The 5,770-nt window shown below is 44.2% G+C and overlaps 1 pseudogene; it reads right to left on the bottom strand.

The window, feature by feature from the left end:
* Positions 1-4,277: 4,277 nt before the first annotated feature.
* On the bottom strand, positions 4,278-5,435 carry LOC148443095 (E3 ubiquitin/ISG15 ligase TRIM25-like; annotated as a pseudogene).
* Positions 5,436-5,770: the final 335 nt, after the last annotated feature.

Here is a 5,770-nt window from a genome sequence, read left to right as displayed (position 1 = left end):
CTTCCCCTATCTCACATCCATATTACCTTGCAAGTCTGCGAAAACATCGGTACCAATAAGCAACATCGGAGCCTCACGCACAATTACAGCACGTCAGACCTTACCCAGAAATTGCTAACTTTTGTGCACGCACTGAGTACTTAGGCTGCGTCAATGGGGGTACATAATATACCTTGCACCTGTAGTCCTCACTATTGATTCTCCTCTGATACTACTGTTATTGTTGTTTTTTGTGGGACCTTTCCTCAATTTGTAGTTCATGTACTTTCTTATATCAAGGTACACTATTCAGTGTTTATCCAATTTAATTTATTTTGAATCTGCTGGTTGTCATTTATGGTGTTGATAGATATAATTGATTTTAATGACTTAATGTTAATTGATTTCAATAAAATTATATGCTGATAAATCTCTTCATTAGTTATACACATGGGTAGTAAATGTATATATGTATGTATGCAGGTGTGTGTATATATACATATATATGTTTTTGATTTATAGGGATGATTGTTCCATAAACATCCATGGAGTAATATCTTATTAATATAAATTTATGAATTAATATTTTTAGGTTTAAGATTATTTATATATTTTTATTTTATTATTAATATATTTTTATTCTCCGTCATATTTTTGTCAGAATATCAACTATTTGTATTTTTATTAATTAATTAATTTTGTGTATCAGAATGTTCATTTTATGTATAAATATATTAATTATGATCTGAACTAATTATAGGCTGTGATAAACTGATGTGGTTACAAAAGGTTAAATGAAATTAGTAGGATGCATGAAATGGTCACAGGTTGAAAGGGTTAATTTTGATTAACCAATGAAAGAGATGACCCTTCTATTTAAACCGTATCCATATGATGAGGAATTATCCAGCTTGATAAAGGCCATTGCTGAAACGTGTTGCTGCTTACCTCATTGAATCTACTATATCCAGCATCTTGATACCTGCTATTGGAAGTATTGGAGATCATTTGGATTTTTTACAACACAAGTCCTCCCAGCCACTACTGAGACCGGACGCTGTCTTCCACACTAACCTGATTACCATCACAGCTGCTGGTGCAGCGGATCACGTGGAGACTTCTGACTTGCTTAGTTTGGCTTAGCACGGAGGCCGCTCGTTTCCCCTCCACCGGCGGAGAGAGTGAGAGAGCAAAACCGCTGCAGGCACTCGAAGGAGACTCAGCCTGCCACTTCACCTACTACATGTGAAGTATTGAGCCAGAGACGCCCCGTGAGTAAAATCCTCTGCCTGGGGCTCCATTCATTAATATTCAAGTGGGTCACAACCATTCGAACAGGTGCTATTCCGATCTCCTTTTTTCCTTCAATATTGCGGGCTAGGATTGTTTCAATTTATGATCACCTACTTCATCAAGTGCTGGATTTCCTTCAATATCACGGCTATTAATCCGTGTTTAGCAATTGTATACACATGGGACATTGCTACTTTATTACCTTTATTGGATATTTTTATGGTACACACAATTATTAATGTCAATGTATCAGCCTTACATAGTTTAGTCACTTTGAGGTTCATTCATTGTTATTGTCTAATGTTATATGTATGTATTTGTATCTATTTTTAATAAATGTATGTGTGATCTCATACTGACACAATTGATTGGTGTTTTCTGACAGAGATACACCAGCGCAGTATTTCTTTTTAAATTTCTTGCGTATGCTGTCGCAGTGGCTAATTCATGCACGCCCAGGAAACAGCGTTCAAACGGACAGGCACGCCAATGTTTTCCCACCACCCCCCGTCACCATCCCCAAACGCTCACTGACTGTCAGTCACTCTGCGATGACTCTGCGTGGTCTGTGGGGTCGCAGTTCTCTGTTTGCGCACGTGCACTGTGATGATTACACATACGCAGTACACAACAATTGTCCGTCTGCGTTTGCTGTTGCAGTTGTGATCCGTGCTGCATCAGGCCCTGTATTCCCTATCACATGGACACACATACACTAGGGTTAAATTATTTATCAGAAGCCAATTATGTTTATGGAGTTTGTGAAGAAACTGGAGCACTAGGAAGAAGCCCGAACAAGCATAGGGAGAACATACAAACTCCACACATTGGGCCTGATTCAGACCCGCTCGCGAGCGCTGAGCGCTCGCAAGTGGGTCGATGTTGGCCCAGTGAGCTTGCGCACGACGGAGCTGGCTCCGTCGTGCGCATGCGCGAGACCCGGATAGCGACGGGCAAACCGTCACTCTGGGTCTCGTACCAAGGGGGGCGTGCTGTCGGGAAGCCGACTGCCTAAATACCGGCAGCCGGCTTTCCGACTGTCATATCCCGGCAAGGGTGAAATGCCGGGCGTCTAGATGTAGACGCCCGGCATTTCCCCGATGCTGGGAGACCGGCGCCCGGCATCCCGATCGTAGTGATGCCGGGTGCCGCGAGCGGACAGCCGCGGGGGGGAGGGTTAGGTTTAGGGTTAGGTTTGCCGCTGCCGGGAATCGAACCACCGGCGGTATTTCATATCGATTCCATGCTGTCGATGTTGAGTGACAGCATGCCCCCTTTGGTGGGCGTGCTGGGGGCGTGGCTGCCCAGACGGAGGCGTTCCCATGGGAACGCCTACCGTCTGGGGCCGGCCCCACTGACATCACAAGTGATGTCAGTGGGAGTGCTTTCAGGGCCTACCACAAGGGTCTCATCACAAGCCCGATGGTCGCGATGGTCTTGACCATTGCGACCATCTTCCTGGCCGCTCGCTATAGCTGTGGGTGGTCACCCACAGCTATACAAGCGGCCAGGAGGCCGCTCTAAACATCAAGAAGGCCGGCCCTGATTCAGAGCGAGGTCTCTGTCAGAGCGTCTGGCTCTGATTCAGGGCCATAGTTCCCTGGTCAGGAAGTGAACTCATAACCTCAGGGCTGGGAGTCAGTCATTGTTGCTATTGTATAACAGGAAATTCTGAGGAATTGGACATCATCCCCTCCGTCCCCATTCTGAAGCTGGGTACACATTAGACAACCTGTGTACCCAGCCAACGGGATGCGTCAGACGACATATCGTGCGGTCATTTGATAGTCGGGTGAATGGCCACATGATATGTTGTTCACCAGCCGTATCTAAATGCATGGGGTCGTTCATCAAATTTACAGATTGAACAGCATGTACGGCAGATCTGTTGATGCGATGAACGACCTTGCGTCAGCGCGTATGGTCCGGCATAGTGGGCACACACTGTGGCGATGTCCATTTTTTTATTTATCAGGGCTTACCACATTATAACATGTTTTATGTGTTTGTTTCCTTGCATTGATACTAGGTGACAAGCAAGAATAATCAACTGTGAACCCTAAGACTAACCATTGGACATTCCCTAATGGACATTTAAGTATATCCAAATGTTATTTTGATATTTGTATGGACTTTACTGAGCGCCATATGCTGATAATTTGTTGTATACATATTTATTCCTGTTATCTGACACCCAACAGTGATACACAGACATCTAACACCCAAGTTGTGAGACACAATTACACAATACATAATAGTAACTTCTAAGTTCTAAGACATTTATAGTAGAACAGATCCATCACTGTTTTATTATTAATATTTTATTAAATAGCAATAAGCTTGTAAATGAAAAACAGATATGATTGTGTGTGTATATATATATATATATATATTGTGACACATATACAAGGCTGAACTGCACCCGCGACAGTACAGTAGTTAACCCACTGATGGCCAACCCTACCAAGCACCAACATGGCAACAGATCCAGGCACACTGGTCACATGGTTACTCAGGGGGTGGAGCTCAAATGTAGCTCCACTCACTGCTTAATTCAATTGGCTGAATGTTATCAATTCCTCTACCTGTGATGTCACCAGTCTCTGGGCAGCTTTTCTATGGTAATTACTCCCAGCTCCTGACTCCCCCACATATAGTTATACACCCTCCTCTCCATACACATAATGCAGCATGAAGGGGCTCAGTGAGGGTGGTAGTGACTGTGTGTAAGTGTCTGATGGGGTCACACAGAGAATAAAAGGACAGGGGATATTGTCAGCTAACCAAATCTCTGTACTGTCATGTAGCACTGAGTACTGATTATCTGTCCTATCCAAACACCAGGACTTGTTGTTATATCCTATGTTTGACTGACCTCCTCTCCTGGCTATACTGGGATAACACATCCCCACCCTCCATACCACTGATTTACTAACATCCACTTCCCAGTAATGTCGCCCTGAGGAGAATCCCCTGGTGCTTATTACCTGAGGATAACTCTGAAATCTCTCTGGTGTTACTGGGTGATTCTGGTATATATGTGTCCTGGATGCAGTTTTTCTGTCACCTGATATCTGTATATTATTACCAGCTGTGGTTACATCCAGTAATATGTCTGTAGCCTCCTGCACATAGATCCCTGTATTTATACCTGTTATTATATCAGATAATGTGTGTAATGTCCCTGAGATGAGACCCACATCCAGATCTCCTGCACCATGGACCTGGTTATCATGTCTCTCTGTGTCCTCAGTATCACACAAGTCACCTGTGTCTGGTTCCTGTAAGACAGTCACTGGATCAGACACGTTACACAGCTCCTCAATGTGACGCATCTTCCTGGACAGCTCATCCTTCTTTATTTCCAGCTGCTGGATCAGATCAGAGACTGAGAGTGAAATGCGCTGTTCCTGCCTGGAGATCTCACTGAGGACCCTCTTCTCCAGGTCTTCCAGCTGTCTCCTGATGTCTCTAAACAGGGCAGTGACTGTCTCTGTTACACCAGCTGCTTTTCTTTGGTTTTCTCTCCTGCACTCCTGCAGACTCTGGACTCTTTTCTCTGTCTCCACTCTCTTTGTGGTTAGTTTTTGCAGAACATTTCTCAGCTCCTCCTTCTTCTTTTCAGAGGCCTCATCCAGCATCTCCACTAGGTGTCCCCGATGCTCTCCAGCCAGACTGCAGGACACACAGATACAGGCAGCATCCTCAGTGCAGTAATATTTAAAGAGCTCCTTATGTACGTAGCATTTCCTGTTCCCCAGGGAAGTGGTGGGATCACATAAGACGTGTTCTGCTGACTTGCTGTGTACTCTCAGGTGATTATCACACAGAGAAGCCTCACAATGCAGACAGGATCTAGCAGCAGGTACAGGAGAGTGAATACAGTAAGTGCAGAAGATCCCAGTCTCCTCCTGATCTGGCCAAGTACACAGTAATCTCTCCACTATGTTACACAGAGTTATGTTCCTCTGCAGTGCAGGACGCTCCTGACACTCTGCTCTGCATTCAGGGCAGGTATAAACTCCTGACCCCTCCTGTGTATCCAGTACAAGATTAATACAGACCCGGCAGAAGTTGTGCCCACATCTCAGTGTTACACGATCTGTATAAATGCTCACGCAGATGGAACAGTCCAGCTCCTGTCTCAGATCAGCAGACGCCATCGTTGGCAGACGATGAAAGTGAAAGTCTCTGACACTCAGATACCAGTGGGGTCACATTTTGCACACAGGGCGAGTCTGAGCTTATCCCTCACATTATACCTATAGGCTCAGTTATACTAAGGAACACACCCAAAACGTACAGGGACAATATGCAGAAAAATTTTCTTATTCTGGACACAGTAATGGCTTTATACTACGAGGCTGAAGTTGGCTTCTTATTCATTTCTTATTCACTTCTTATTCAAGCTCCAGCTTCTTATTCATTTTCCAGCTTCTTATTCAGAAAATGTTACATTTAAATATTTAAATAAAGTTAGATCACTAAACTAACACTA

Source organism: Taudactylus pleione, unplaced genomic scaffold, assembly GCF_031769625.1.
Source record: "Taudactylus pleione unplaced genomic scaffold, aTauple2 ptg001334l, whole genome shotgun sequence".
In the NCBI taxonomy this organism is placed as follows: Eukaryota; Metazoa; Chordata; class Amphibia; order Anura; family Myobatrachidae; genus Taudactylus; species Taudactylus pleione.
The sequence above is the reverse complement of the archived record's forward strand: the minus strand, read 5'-3'. Positions and strand labels throughout refer to the sequence as shown.